The sequence below is a fragment of the Diceros bicornis genome, chromosome 32 (genome assembly GCF_020826845.1).
Source record: "Diceros bicornis minor isolate mBicDic1 chromosome 32, mDicBic1.mat.cur, whole genome shotgun sequence".
Lineage (NCBI taxonomy): Eukaryota > Metazoa > Chordata > Mammalia > Perissodactyla > Rhinocerotidae > Diceros > Diceros bicornis.
In genome coordinates this window covers 22,994,217-23,011,071 of record NC_080771.1, presented here as the reverse complement: position 1 = coordinate 23,011,071, position 16,855 = coordinate 22,994,217, and the positions used below count along the sequence as shown (strand labels likewise).

Genomic DNA, 16,855 nt, shown 5'->3' with positions numbered 1-16,855 from the left:
GAGTGATTTTTCTCCCCCAGCATTCATGTACACTTTATCTATCCACTTTTTTCCTACAAGCAAGTTCTACTTGGCTCATCAGGAAATTTAACCCTCAGGCCAACCCTGAAGGAAGAATTAACCTACTTATTGAACCATTAGGCAGTGTGCATGGCCAGTAAGCTGGGTGTTTGGGGAACACACCAAGGTGATCTCAGCATTTTACTGCAATATCCCACAACCACTGAAAGACGAGGTTAAAAGTGATTTACTATATCAAGAAAAAGCAGTATAAATTTATTCCTTCGTTGAAGTTTTGCTTCCAAATGGAATTCTCAAAATACTTTGAAAGTGCATATGGATTTAAGATCTATTTCAGGTAAACAATATTTATTTTATTTTATTTTTTTTGTGAGGAAGATCGGCCCGGAGCTAACATCTGCCAATCCTCCTCTTTTTGCTGAGGAAGACTGGCCCTGGGCTAACATCCATGCCCATCTTCCTCCACTTTATATGGGATGCCGCCACAGCATGGCTTACCAAGTGGTGCATCGGTGCACGCTCAGGATCTGAACCCCAGAACTCCAGGCCACCGCAGTGGAGCGTGCACACTTAACCGCTTGCACCACCAGGCCAGCCCCAACAATATTTATTTTAGAAAGGGAGGATAAAATATTACTTAGTTTTAGGCGAGGAACATATCATTAGTATTCACAGTTCAGCACACAAAAAAGCAATTCTGGATACTAAATTCAGTCTTAACCTAAAACATGTTCCAAAAATGCAAATAGGTATTGGTAGATTAAAATGGGCTTGCCCTCCAACATCCTTAATAACACCAAAAGATAGTTAAATGTGAAATACACTTCTGAAATTAACTTGGGTGTTAACAGCCAAGCAAACACAAGCCCATAAACTTTCCCTTGCCCTTAGTTGTCACCTAGTTCTGCCAATGCGCTAGTTCAACTGCTGACCTTCTTTAATCCCAATGTGCAGTAGAAATGACCTTAACTAACGTCCACTTAGCTGATTCACTGTATTGCCCTGCACTCCTCTCTATAAAAACATGACTGATATCCACCTTGCTGGAGGTTCGTGGCTAATAAGCTATTCTCTAGTATGGCCAGGTACCTCTTCCTCCAGTTAAGCAGAAGCTTACTAAAGATCATTTGTGTTTGCTTCCAATACTATTTATTCCTGTTGTACTTATTACTTTTATTGCATAATCTAGTTAACTATACATAAGCTGATAAAACATGAGTGCAAAAAGAAAACTCTAGCTTGTGCAAACAACAAAGTTGAGTGCTCTAAAAGGACTCAATAAAGAGGTCACTAAAAATTAACTTGAATTATGTGTAGAAGAGACACTGGAAATGATTAGAAGAACAACTGTAAATATCTAGAAGTATTCTGTATTCAAGTTGTTTCAAAATATCTTTACTATCTCCAAAGAAATCAAAATAGGAAATCATACATCACTCATTAAGGGTGTGATTTTGGTGAGAGCATTAACACCACTCAATAACCTATACTCAAAGAAAAGACGTTGGCAGCTTTACATCCAAGGATTGAGAAATGAACACAGTTTTATGTTTCAAAGAAAGTAAAATGTTTAAGTATTAAGATTTTTATTAGTCTCAGCTATAACCAACTTTTTTGCTTAACTGACCAATTACAGGACCCAATTGTGTTACTTAAGAGGGTTCTACCCTATTAATCTTGATTATTTCTCTTCAGTATCAGAATGCTGGATGGTTCTGCATCCACCCCATGACCCTTAAATTCTACTGAAAAGCATCTACTAAAAAAAATTAGTCGTTAATATTATTAGTTAAAATTATTTAGTTAATATTACTAGTTAAAATATTAATAGTTATCCTAAAGATTTCTAGCTAAATTTCAAATTTAATATAAGATTTCAAAGAATAAGTAACAAGAAATACATCTACCTGAGAAGAATAATAAGCAGGAAGAGAAGCAAGAGTAACTAAGTACACCAAAAACACAACTTGGAAAGCCAGGAGAGAAGGAAGGAGGGATGAATGTACTAAAAACAGAAACAGTAAATCAAAAGAAGAAAACAATTTAAAGTAACTCCAAAAGATGGATGATTGATGTGCATCAAACCTGAAGACACAATTGTAATTATTGATTACAGGGGACAAGGTTCAACTGAAAAATGGTTATTTAAACTATGATGTATTCATAGTGTGGAATTCTATGTAGTTGTTAAAAATGAGACAGATATGTAGACATAGACAAAAGATTCCAATGCTTTATTATTGAGTAAAAAATGCAAGATGTCGGAAAATAATTATGACCCCATTTTTGTTCAGCATTTTGTATACATAGTTGTGCATGCATAGGAAAAGTCTTAAAGAATATATGAAAGCTGTCAGCAATGGTTACCGCTGGAGAGGTGCAGTGAGGATGGTAGAGATGGGGCATACTTTATCTTTTCACATATCTATAAGGCTTATTATCTTACAACAATAATTTGTTACTTTTTAAGTAAATATAAACATTCAGCTTTGGAAAAAGGCAATGTGAACAATGTAAACACACAGAATTGATGGCTATAGAAAAGCTATTTTATATCTCAGTTTAAACACTTTGGATATTGTTTATGTTTATAGGTTTATGACTTCTAGGGTGATAGTGGAAAAAGAGTATGAGATGCCTTTTCCAAATAGAAATGACTAAGAAAGCCTAAATGAATGCTCTAAAATAAAGGAAACTAACAACGAGATAAACGTTGATAACTACATCTCAACTCTTCTCTGTTCATGTCTTTTTTTTCCATATTACGGGAAATTTCCTTTCATATTACTAATTCAGTTGGCAAGATGTCATTTTATCAATTCTATTGAATTCTCTGTTTTGACTGTCATGCCTTTTAACCTCTAAGAATTCTTTCCTGCTGTGATTTCTCCTTTGCGTGGAAGCCTGTTATTCTCTCTCAGTCTCTCTTTTGGTGAATCTCTCTAAGGACTCAAACCAAAGTTTTAAAAGTTTTGTGTTTCTTGCATCATCTACATTTCCTCTGGGGTCAATAAGTCATTTTTCTCATTTTACTCTTTCGTATTCATTTTCCTGATTTTCCGCATATTCTGGTGATCTTTCTGTACATTTTATAAATGAAGGACTAAGTTGTTTGCGATAGATGGTCATCATGGATTTCTTGTACCTCTGTTGTAGCTGTGTCATCTGTTACTCCAGCAAGATGTCCCCCTCAATGAGCTGGCTGATTACCACCTCTGATTAAGTGGAAAAGACATGCCAACAGACTTATGGCCTATGAAGAGGCAGTAATAGATAAAACAAAACAAAACTAAAAAAGGTGTCTTTGTCACAATGTTGAAGGGCACTTGTGTATGTGAGAAGCCTTTGGTATATTTATAGAGACTCTCCTACTAGATATAAAAAGTAGTGATCATGGCTTTATTGCAAGGAGAAACTCTTAAAAAGTGTCTGTATAGGAGGAAGAGGTTGCCTTTAGTCATCACATCTCCTTAGTCTTCACCAATCTGTGACAGTTTCTCAGTCTTTCCTTGTTTTTCCATAATCTTGACGCTTTTGAAGAATGTTAATTAGTTATTTTGTAGAATGTCCCTCAATTTTACTTTGTCTGAAATTTTCTCATAATTAGACTGAGATTATGCATTTTTGCCAAGGTGATGCTAAGCCCAAGATGATACAGTGAGACTGCATCATATCAGGAGGTACCTGAAATCCAGATGTCCCAATACTGCTTGATATTAACTCTGAAAACTAGTTAAGGTGGTGTCTGCCAGGATTCCTCACGCTAAAGTTATTATTTTTCCCTTTGTAATTAATTCATATCTCGCAGAGGAGATACTTAGAGATGGGATAAAAGAAGTAAAAGATAAATAGTCTCTTTTTTGTCATACCTCCATCCAGCAATTTTAGCATCCATGGATGATTATTGCCTGCAATAATTGTTTCTATAATATTTGCCAAATGGTGATTTTCTATTTCCATTATTCTTTCTACATTTATTTATTGGAATTTCACTATAAGGAAGAGTTGTCCTTTTGCCCCAATCTATTTATATCAGTGTAGCTTCATGGATATGTATTTAATGCCATGGGTGATAATCCATTACTTGCATTATGTATTCTATTCATACGGAGTTTTAAAAACTACATCTTATGGTTGATTTTGAATATGACTGTGTGTTGCTGAGAAACCACAATCTGAATATCACTTTTTTGACATTTGGTGAGATTTCCTTTGTGACAAGGCTTGTGGTTAATTTTTTGTAAATATTCTTTGTATGCATGACATAATTAACATTTTTTTGCTTCTGAATTTTTTCATTGTGAACTATAAAACATGTAAAAGTGCACCAAATATAATTATACGCCTAGTGAATTAAGCAGACACCTGTGTTACCACCATCCAAATAAAAACATAGAATCTTGCTAGCAACAGAAAAACATCCCAAGTGCTATGTTCCGATTACATCTTCCCTGCTCAACGCCCCGCCTCCTCAAATAACCCAGGCTTTAATTTTTAGGTTATCTAGTTACTTGCTTCTCCTAACAAATTTACCACCTAAGTATGCATTACTAAAAACTATAATTTAGTGAAACAAGATATATTATGGAAACAGGATCAATCAATTAATGTCACACAAAGTAAACTTCAAAACAAGGAGTACAGTCGGCTCTCCATATCCACGGGTTCCATATCCTCAGATTCAACCAACCATGGATGGAAAGGCCTACGATGGTTGCATCCGTACTGAACATGTACACTTGCTTTTCTTGTCATTATTCCCTAAAAAATACAGTATGACAACTATTTACATAGCATTTAAATTGTATTAGGTATTAAAAGTAATCTAGAGGTGAGTTAAAATATACGTGAGGATGTATGTAGGTTATGTGCAAATACTATGCCGTTTTATATAAGAGACTTGAGTATTTCCAAATTTTGGTATCTACAGAGGTCCTGGAACCAATCCCCCATGGATACTGAGGAACGACTATATTGCCAGAGACAAGAAAAATATTTCACCATGATAAAAAGTTCAATTCACTAAGAATGCATTGCAGTCCTAAATGTGTATGCATCTAATAACAAAACTTCAAAATACATGAAACAAAAATGACAGAAATAAAGACAAATAAAAAAGTACTCACTCATAGTTGAAGATTTTAACACTCCTTCCTCAGTAACTGATAGAACAAGCAGATAGCAAATCAGAAGATATAGAGATGAACAACCATCAACTGGACCTATTAGAGCCCTATACCTGACAACTGCAGAAGATACATTTTTTTTCAAAAGTATATGGAACATGTGGTTTGTCACTGGGTTTTAATTTCCATTTTCATAACTAATGAGCATAAACACACTTGTATGTTTATTTGCTACTTGGCTATTGTTGTAGATGCTATTGGGGCTTTGCCCAGTAAAGGCTCTGCCTTTAGGAAACTCTACCTAGGACAGTTGCTACCAGGACTGATAGTTAGAAGCATAGTCTAGGAAAGGTCCTAGAGTCTGGCAGGCTGTAATAGTGCAAATGTTAAGTCTTTCACCTTTGGTGAATGGGGATGTGATAGAGGTGGAAAAAAATGTACCAGCCTGTGTAATTTCCCTGGCATTTCAGAACAATGATGAAGAGAGTTAAGTACAGTCATGCATCACTTAATGATGAGTTCTGAGAAATGTATCAGGTGATTTTGTCACTGTGTGAACAACATAGAGTGTACTTACACAAACCTAGATGGTATAGCCTACTACACACCTAGATTATACAATATACCTTATTGCTCCTATGTATAAACCTATATGGCACGTTACTGTACTGAATATGTAGGCAATTCTAATATAATGGTAAGTATTTGTGTATCTAAACATAGAAAAGGTAGAGTAAAAATATAGTATAAAAGATAAAAAATGGTATACCGTACAGGGCACTTACCATGAATGGAGCTTGTAGGACTGGAAGTTGCTTTGGGTGAGTCAGTGAGTGAGTGGTAAGTGAATGTGATGGCCTAGGACACTACTATACACTACTGTAGACTTTGTAACACTGTACACTTAGACAACACTGAATTTATAAAAATTATTTTTATTTCTTCAATAATAAATTAACCTTAGCTTACTGTAACTTTTTTACTTTATAATTTTTAATTTTTTTTAACTTTTTGACTCTTTTGTAATAACACTTAGCTTAAAACCCAATGTGTATAACACACTGTACAGCTGTACAAACATCTTTTCTTTCTTTATATCCTTATTCTATAAGCTTTTTGCTCTTTTAAAATTTATTTATTTTTTTAAATTTTTAAACTTTTTAATTAAAAACTAAGACACAGACAGACATTAGCCCAGGCCTAAAAAGGGTCAGGATCATCAATATCACTGTCTTCTACCTCCACATCTTGTCCCACTGGAGGGTCTTCAGGAGCAGTAACATACATGGAGCTGTCATCTATGATAACAAAGACTTCTTCTGGAAAACCTTCTGAAGGACGTGCCAGAGGCTCTTCTTGAGGAGGTGTCACTCTTTTCAGAAATATGTCCATGATGGTTTGGTTGGTTTCCTTTTTCATCATAAATTTGCTTGTAAGCAGATAATGCACCATGAATATTCCTCTCCATTAATGAAAACCTTCCAATGTTGGGGTCCATGTTTTCAAACTTTTTAAGGAGCTTTTTTAGGTCTGCAAAAGCTTCTTCTAAACCCTTCACTGTGAATTTTCTTGGGAGTTCTTTTTCTTCTCCTGCAGTTTCCTTTTCTCTTGCTATGATGTTACAACAGCTATGACATCATGATGGCTATGATGTCACTAGGCAACAGGAAATTTTCAGCTCCATTATAATTTTATGGGATCACCATAGTATATGCAGTCTGTCATTGACCAAAACATCATTATGTAGCGCATGGCTGTATTAGGACTGTGGGACTAGGTGGTTATTGCTGAGCACAACTGACTTATTGAAGAAAGAGAATGAGAGACTTAGGTTAATTAAGCACCAGTTTAAAACAAAAAATAAAAATCAAAGGCCAAATATGATTTAAGATTAGGAATGTGACTTAATTATAAAAGTGGCAGAGCTAAAGAGAAGGCTAATTTCTCATTCTAGTCAAATATTCTATGCCAAAGGCAGGGCCCTGATAGAGAAGTGGGATCCTGAGCCTTGGGATGGGGATATTAGGGTTGATGCAGTTGAGAATTTTGAACACCTGGATTACCCTCAAACCTTTGGCCAGTGGAAGGGATTCACTTCCACTTGTTAGAGGACAGGGGCTCCATGATGCTTGATGACCAGGCAGAGGCTTCAAATGAGGCAGGTGCCTTATAATGTTTTCCTTTCTCAGAACCTGACTTCACTTCACCTCCTGGGCACCAGAGCAATAACTAGTGTCTAATCTCAGCATGGCCCCACCGGGGAAATCTCAGGCCTGCTAAGGGAAGAGAGAGATTTAATGCCAACAGAGAGTGGCAGCACCTGGCTAATCAGTACCGGAGGAACTGGCAGAATATGCCCAGAGTATATCCTGAGGGTGCTGGGCCAAGGAAGTGGAATATAAAGCTGCCTAATGGGAAAACTTTTCCATGACTCAGACTTAATGCCCTGACAAGGGCCCTTGAAGTTAGTTTTTAATATGATGATAGAATGGTTCTTGGAAACCTGAAAAGAGTGGTGGCCCACATTAAATAGAGATATGATAACTGGTGTCATAAACAATTCAGGAATAATAAAAAGCTCAGAGAAGTGGATATGCTGGAATGGACATGTTACATAAGACCAAATTGGCTTGTATGTTCCCTGAAAGGATTTGGAAGATGCTTCATTTACTAGCATCATTGAGTAGTTTAGTAGTGACTGTTCTCTGTAGGTGGGGACCTTGAAGGTGATGGTATTACAGGAATGGACTGTCTTCTATAAATGTGGATGATATGATCCACGAATAGCAGAGATTAGGTGGCAGCACTTAAATATCAGGCGAGTGATGGAAATAAGTACTATGATAGGCAGCAAGTTTCAAGTGGCAACCAGGGGGTCCCTGACCCACAGGGATTTATGTAAATAGCTCAGAGAACTTGATGTTACTAGAGGCAAGACAGATGGGCAGTCAACAAATGTGTTTTATAAAAATAACCTATATTCAAAAGAGATCAAGATTGGATGAGCAGAAAGATGATGTCAGCCACTTCAATGAAACGTCATAATCCCTTGCTCAGTTTCCAGACCAGAGACAGTTCCCAGATCCAGAATCCATGAATTGAAAGAGAAGCTTGGATCCAATTGTTGCCATAGACAGCAAGAGAATGCAATAGTGGCTGACTTCATCTTTATGGGATCTGGTTCTATGAGCTCTGAAATACACTGTTTTATATTAATATACGCACTCCAGCTTTCAGTTGATTAGTGTTAATATGGTATATCTATTCCCCTCCTTTAACTTTTAAACTATTTACATTTAAATATTTATATTTAAAGTGGTTTTGTCGTAGCCAGCATATATTTGGGTCTTGCTGTTTCCTATGCAATCTGACAATCTCTACCTTTTAATTAGGGTATTTAGGCCATTTACATTTAATGTAATTATTGAAGATGACTTTTAAGTCTACCTTGCTATTTGTTTTGGATTAATTGGGCACTTTTTATTATTCCATTTTCTCTCTTTTGTTAGCTTATTAACTATAACTCTTTGTTGTGTCATTTTAGCTTTTTTTTAGAGTTTACAGTGTACGACTTTAACTTATCATAGTCTATCTTCAAGTGATATTATACCACTTCATGTATAATATAAGAAACTTAGGATTCTTTCATTTCTCCATTTTCTTCAATAGCTTTTGTGCTATTGTCATAGATTTTACCTTTACATGTTATAAAAACAATACATTGTTATTATTTTTGCTTTCAATAGTCAATTACCTTTAAATATATTTAAGTAATAAAAGTTTTAAAATTATACTAACATAATTACCATTTCAAAGGATTTTTATCATGTGGCATAATTTTCCATTTGTCTGAAGAGTTTCTCCTAACATTTTTTATACTGCAGGTCTGCTAATGATGAATTCTTTCAGCTTTTGTACATCTGAAAAAGTTTGCGTTTCACCTTTGCTTTTGAAAGATATTTTTGCTGTTTATAGAATTTCAGTTTAACTATTTTTTTTTCTTTCAATACTTTAAAGATGTTTCTCCATTGTCTTATGGCTTGCATTGATTCCAATGAGAAATCTGCTGTCATTTTTATCTTTGCTTGTCTGTAAATAATGTGTCTTTTCTCCAGCTGCTTTTAAAACATTCTGCTTTTTACTGATTTTAACCATTTAGGAAGTGCCTTAGGATAGTTTTATTCATGTTTCTTGTGCTAGGGGTTCATTGAGATAGTTGGACTTATTAGTTTATAGTTTTCACCAAACTGGAAAAAATTTCAGCTATTTCTTTGAATATATTTTTTTGTTCCCATTCTATCTGTCCTTTAAGGGCTTCAATTACACATATATTAGGACACATTAAGTTGTCCCACAAGTCACTGATGCTCTGTTCGTTATTTTTATTTCTATGTGTCATTTTGGATAGTTTCTATTTCTACATCTTAAAGTTGACTGATCTTTTCTTCTGAAATATCTAATCTGTCAATCCCTTCCTGATATGGTATTCTTCATCTCAGACATGGTAGTTTTAGTCTCCACAAATTCAATCAGAGTATTTTTTTATCTTTCATGTCTCTATTTAATATGTTCATGATTTCTTCTAACTTTTTGGATATATGGAATTCAGTTGTGATAACTGTTTTAATGTCTCCAAATACTAATTCTATCTTTTGTGTCATTTTTGGTTTGGTTTAAATTGATTAATTTTTCTCCTCATTATGGGTTGCAAATATTTTGTCCCAGTCTATAGCTTATTTTTTCACTTATTTAACAGTGTCATTCAAATAGCAAAAATTTTCAAGTTTGCTAAAGTCCAACTTACCTTTTTCATTCATAGTTCAGGTTTCTTTCTCCCCATCTATAAAATCTTTTTCCTAGCCCAAGGTCACAAAGTTTTATTTTATGTTTTCTTCAAGAACTTTTACAGTGTTAGGTTTTTGTTTTGTTTTAATACCCATTTAAAATTATTATTTGTATATAGTAAAGTATGGGTAAAGGTATTTATCTATTTGGTTATGGCACCATGTATTGAAAAGACTATTCTCTCGCCACTGGATTGTCTTTGGCTCTTTGCCAGAAAATTGTGTGTCTATTTACAGGGTCTCTATTCTATTCCACTAATCTTTAAGTTTATCACACTGTTTTGATTATTGTGGCTCATATTTTTCCTACATCCATTGAATTGATAATTAAAAACAAAATCTGGTGATAAAGTGAATCAAATAGATTTTAGAATGTTGAACCAACCTTTCATTCTTAGAATCAACCTGATTTGGTCATGATATATCATTCTTTTTATATATTATTCAACTCAATTTGCTAATATTTTGTTAAGGATTTTTGTGTTTACGTTTACGAGCGTTGTGGTCTGTAGTTCCTGCTCTTATATTGTCTTTGTCTGGTTTTGGCATCAGAGTATGCTGACCTCATAAAATGAGTTGGAAAACATTTCTTCTTTTTCTATTTCCTAAAAGAGATTGTTTAGGACTGGCATGATTTCTTCCTTAAATGTTAGCAGAACTTGCCAGTGAAGCCATCTGCGCTGGGCGTTTTCTTCATAGGAAGGTGTTTTTAACTACAATTTCTTTTATCGAAATAAAGCTATTCAAGTTATTTCTTTGTGAATGAATTTTGGTAGTTTGTCTTTCAAAGAATTTTTCTATTTCATTTAGGTTATCAAATTTATTGACAAAGTTGTTATTTACTTATCTCTTATTATCCATTTAATATCTGTCAGATCTTTAGTGATAGCCCCTCTTTTCATTCTTGGTATTGATAATTTGTGTCTTTGCACTTTTTTTCTTGTTCAGTCTGGCTAGATGTTTATCAATTTTTGTATTCTTTGCAAAGAACCACCTTTTGGGTATATTGATTTTTCCCACTGTTTTCAATTTCATTGGTTTATGCTCTTATCTTTATTATTTCCTTCCTTCTTCTTGTTTTGAGTTTAATTTGTTTTCTTAAGATACTTAGATTATTGATTCAAAACATTTTTTGTTTCTAAAATAAGGCATTAAAGCTTATTTCTCTGTAAGCACTTCTTTAGTTGCATCTCACAAATATTGCAATGTGTTTTCATTTTTATTCAATTCAAAACATTTTCTAATTTCCCGGTGACTGCATCTTTGACCCATATGTTATTTAGAAATATGTTTAATTTCCAAAAATTTGGGATTCTCCAGATATCTCTCTGTTACTGATTTTTAGTTCAGTTTGTTTGTGGTCGGAGAATATATTTTGTCTGATTCCAATACTTCTAAATTTGTTGAGCTTTTTGTTTTGTTTTGTTTTATGGACCAGAAAGTGGTCTATCTTTGTGAATATTCCAAAAGCAGCCACAATCTTTTCTTGCCTCAGGATTTACGGAACATACTCTCCACAGGTAAAATACTTTCTCTCTCTTTTTGTCTAATTTCTCTTCAACTTTCAGAATTGACTTTGAGTTAACTCTCTTCAGGAAGCCTTTTCTGACATGCTCTCCAAATTTTAGGTTCTCCTGGTATATATTTTCATGGCACCCTGTACCTCTCTTTCACAGAACTTATGACTGAAATGTAAAATATAAAGCCAAATTAGGTCAGATTATCAAAGATGTTATAACGTCTCAAAAGATTCAGAATCATTTACTCAATAAAGTTACCAAAATGAGACATGGAGTAGCCAACTAAGCTGACTTGAATAAAACCTGGTTTTTCTTGAGTGGCATTTCTCTTTTGAAGACTTCTCTGAAAGCAGAATTATACCTTCATAAGAATATTCAATGCATCAGTCTTCCATACTATATATCTAATACATTCAAGAGACTATAATTTATAAAATGTTGTACAGCATGGCACACAAAACCAACCAAAGTGAGAAATTCCATTTTTCTGCCTTCATGGATCCAGACAAATGGATAACGTGTCTGTTTCTCTAAGACATTCCTTGCTTTAGAAAGGAAAATCCATATACAAAAAGCAAGTTTGGCTCAAATAACTTTTGTTTTCCAAATTGAATCTAAAAATGAATGCTTTAGGGTCTAATAGTTTCTTGTAAACTTTTAGGCAAAGAATTGGAGAGAGGGGAGTGAGAGGAAAATCTTCATCTTTCATGAACATTTGGAATCTTAATTCCTTTTAAATAGCATTGACAATATTACTAGGGAGCACTTGTAGGAAAATATAAAGCTTTCCTGGCAATGGAGTTGGAAGAGCTGCCTTCCCCATGTCTCTCAGGCTCACTTTGTAAATTATGTGAAACACTTTTAGACAGACACTGGCACTCATAAATTATACAGCTCATTTGCATATTCCAGTCATGAGACATTATGCAAAGTGACATGATTTGCATAATGGATTCCTCTTGTCGCTTCACTTGCTGCGTGCTTTTAAAAAACAAAATGAAATAAAATGAAAGCATGAAAAGGTGAAAGCATCAAGTTCCCAGCCTTGCCTGTCTCCTTCCCAACTACAATATCAGTTGCTTTCATTTTCTACAGGGGCTTGGGGTCAAGGGGACAGAAAGCAAAAATCTACACACATACAAACAAAAAAACAAAGAGCTTTCATATGAATGTTGTTCTTATTACAATGTACCTACTTTCTTACTGAAATCCTTCACAGTAAATAACCCATCTGAGTCAAGAGGAATAGAAACAAAACAAACACTGAGATATAAAGAAAGAAACTTTACCGAACTTTCTCTTTTAAAAAAATCTTCTTTGCCTGTGAGATGTAGGGAAAGAGTAGCTTTCCTTCTTATAATTTAAAAAAAAAAGGCATCATGTATTTTCTTATTATTGGCAAAAAGCATATTATGGATGAGATAAATAGTCTGGGGGAGGAAATTTTTTCCCCCCTTAAGAACTTCTGAAGGGTTTTCCTGTTTTGAACAAGGAAGGGAGAAGAAGAAAGACAGGGTAGTGCTTTGATTATTTAACAAAATATCGAATGGCTCTATATACTGTAAGGATGAGGCAGTGCCACGTCGACTTCTATCGGCTCTACTCCAATAAGCAGGCAACGTTCCCTCAGCAGTTGCTAGTTTTGCTGCGGGCTTTCCCTGCCCCCCTGCACCAGTGCGAAAGGCAGAGTGTGCCAAGCGGCTGGCGTCTGTACCCTGTGGGAAAAGTTAACTGTAATTCTTCGGCTTTTAAAATCAATTAACCCGTGTGTTAATTAACGTCAAGTCGACGGGAGGAGGAGGAGAAGAAGGGGAGGGAGAGAGGAAAGAAAAAAGCTGCAAGGGCGGATGGCAGAAGAGTTGGCACAGTGCCATCCATTCAGGGGCAACGCCACAGTTTCGTGTGATAGCAGCAGCGGGTATATGTTACCGGGGCCCTGTATGCGGGCCAGACAGTGCGGTAAAGCCAAGGGAGATTATCCAGACCCCCAGGAGCGAAGAGCAAGCGGCAACCGAAGGCGCAAGTGCCAGGATTACAGCCTAGGCTGCTCCAACTATGAGCCGTTCCTCGGACCCAGGGACTCGGCTACTTGGGGTTTGGGGGTCTTCCACACCAAAGAGGCACAAAGCTGACTTGAATCACTTTTTCCTTTAAACTTGATTCTGCCGCAGTGGAGCCAGCACAGCGGATGCTCTCACACCCAGCGAGACAAAGGCCGTCGTCTCCGCCATGACACTGTGTTCCGTTCCAAGCAGAGGCCGGGATCCTGGACTCCTTGAAAAATCAAAAAGAAACAAGGAAAACAAACAACAAATACAGCAACAAACAGAAAAAATTAACAACCACCAAAATCGTGTGCCCGTTTGCCCGTCCCAGGGGTGATCTGGGCATCTGTTGCAGCAGAAGGCGCTCGTGTGGGGCTATTTTTTTGGGGGGGGGCAAGCTGTTGGCTTGTTTGCTATTCAACTTCGTTTATAATTAACTTTAAAAAAACACGATTCAGCCTAGTCAACAACAAACAAAGAGAAAAAGCAGACATCGGAAGAGAAATGCCATACAGCCGGTGCCACTTGCCATTCGGAAAACCTCAGGGAAAGATGCCAATTCTACAGCTGGGAAGAAGGCAGAGAAGGGAGCATAAAGGTCTACAAATAGAAATCATAAGGAAAGAATACTGCATGTACAATCCTGGATTGCAATTGCACGCAGCTTCTGCTGGGAGAAGACAGGGAATATTTAAATGGAGATATAGATGGGTATAAATTAAAAGATAGGCACCTATCGATTGCATATAGACACATGTGTAAGCCTGTATGTGTATATAAATACACATATTTTCAGACAAATTAAACGTTTAGATATGTATATATTTTTGTGTTATAGGTATGGGTATGTATATAGGTGTATATGTTTACGCATATACACACATATGTGGGATGTATGCATGTGTGAGAAAAAGGAAAGGAAGACAGGAGAGAGAAGGAAATGTGTGTACGTGCATGTATGTGTGTGCATACATCCTACTTTTTGACCCAGGTGTACAGAGAAGACAAAATAAAAATCATACTCCAACAGCAAGCAGGCAGTCAGAGATTTATCTACATTCACTGCTATCACCAGGGAGATGAATGGGGCCGATCTGAAGCCCTTTTACAAGATCCACTATGGGAGTGAAGGAGGAGGAGGGATGCCACACAGACATGCACAAACTTGAAGGCAGAGGGATTTGGAAGGTGCTACTTAGGAAGCCCTGGTGGCATAATGCAGGGGAGAAGAAGGGGAAAGAGGCTTGTCTCTCTCTATGTTTAGGTGGTTGTTTATAAAAAAAATCTGAAAAAGGGTTTCAGGAAACGGCTGGTACTTACGTTGTCTGCGTTGCTGTGGATCCTGAAAGGTGTTCTGTTGGCACCGGGCGCTGAGCCAGGGGCAGGCGCTGGAAACAAAAGGGAGAGACAAAAAAAATAAAGTCATTCAATGGGAATATTAATTGCTGCTTTTGTGGATTTTACAAAACACACAAACTGTTTTCTTTTTCTTTCTTTCTTTTTTTAAAAAAATGTGGATTGGCGCGTGTCCCTTTCGCATGGAATATACAAGTAGTATGGGATTTACAGCCCAGTACAGGACTCAGGATTAACCGCGCTGGCATCTTTTGGGCATATTCTTCCTTTTAATGAATGAGCTTTCGCTGTTAATGAGGAATAATCGTTTGGCTAATGAGCTTTGAAACATTAAGAGAAAAGAGGTTTTTTTCCGTTAATCGCTCTGGTGTGACTGCATGGATGGATTACAAAAGACAGCAATAGGAACGCAGTACAAAGGGGGGGAACCTCTCTTGGAAGGGGAGAAGCACCGAGATGGGTGATGTGTCCCTGCGTCTTTCCTTCCTTCTCTCCCTCTTTCACTCTCTCTGCCAACTGCTATGGGTTTCCATAACTCCGAAATCAAAGTGGATGGTCGGGAAGGATTATTACAAAGAGTGAAGCCTCCGCTGTTAATGTCTCCAGTGTTTAATCATCATACAGTAGAATGGTTTTATGCATATTTCATTTGCATATCATTAAACTGTGTTAGCGAGGGGCATTCAGAGCCAGGAGAAGTACAAAGTTGGGGAGAGAGGGAAGAAAAAAAGGTCCCTATGATGCTTATCTTCAAACAGGGACTTGTTCCATGATCTGTCTTCTACTTTTGCTAAAATCATTATGACTTGGAAAGCTTTGAAGTTGGATACAACCTTGGATTCTTCTAATTCCTGCAGAGCGGTATATTTTTAAAACAGCAGAAATGTTCCTGCACTAGACAATTAAAGGAATATAAACTCCAGTGGGCTGAAACTAGTAGCTCTTTGGGGAATGCAGTGGCAGAGCCTTCTACAAATACCACCACTTAAAAAAAAATAATAAAGAGCATCATATTAAAACAAAAGAAAATGAAGACAAGAAATATTAACATGTGGATTATATTTGTTTCTTTTGGGGGGGTAATGAACTAAAGAGAAGGAAGAAGGCATCGGTAATTTATCCCTTCATTAATGAACAGTCACCTTTTTGTACGTGTTTGTTTTTGTCCTTTCTTTTTGAAGAGGGATGTTGTCAATTTTGAGGCGATTAGTCAATTATTTTGTAGCTCTGATCTTTTTCCTCTGCACCCGACAGGAAAGAAAGGTGGTGGTTAGGGAATACGTGTGTATTGGGGGGATTTGTGGGAAGAGAAGGAATACAGTGAGTTCTTTGTAGATCTAATACATGCACAACATATTAATTGGGAGCTTTTAAAGCTCCCTCAATAGGCTATTTCATTCCTGGTAAAACAGCAGCTGGTTAGCCACTGTCGGTGACTCTTCAAATATCACTTTAAGTATTTTTATTCTGCTGCTATTGTTGTTGCCTTGTTTCGTTTTTCCTCAGTTAAGAATGAGAATATAATGTCACCCCTTCTTTACTGAGTCTCTCCTCTCCTCCATCTTCTTCTTCACTTCCAATTTCCAAACTGTAAAACAATGTTGGTTTAATATCGAATCCTGGTGCACAGTCTAACTGGCACAACTTGATTTGGAAATGAGATGCTGTTTTGTACTTAAATTATCCCTGCTCCTCCCTTATCCTCCAAAGCTTTGTCTCTGCTATGAATATTCAGATGAGGCATGATGTGATTACACTGTACAATTACTCCTATCCATGGTGGTGCCAGGGGCTGCTAGGGAGACAGAGAGCCTGACAGCCTCCAAGCCAACACGGAGTTTGTTTTCGGTATTTTTCCTATCTCCTTGGCGCTGTGGCACATGCAGATGTCGCTGTTGTTCTTTATAAAGCCCTAATGATATGCAAAAGCATAACGACTCGGT

General features: G+C 36.5%; 1 long non-coding RNA gene across 2 annotated transcripts in view; it reads right to left on the bottom strand.

The window, feature by feature from the left end:
- Nucleotides 1-2,090: 2,090 nt before the first annotated feature.
- Nucleotides 2,091-16,855, bottom strand: part of LOC131396158 (uncharacterized) — a 213,028-nt gene continuing 198,263 nt past the window's right edge. For both annotated transcript variants that reach the window (XR_009216431.1, XR_009216432.1), the window contains 2 exons: nucleotides 14,877-14,944; nucleotides 2,091-13,785 (listed from right to left, as the gene is read on the bottom strand). This is a non-coding gene — a long non-coding RNA (uncharacterized LOC131396158). The remainder of the gene's footprint in view (nucleotides 13,786-14,876; nucleotides 14,945-16,855) is intronic.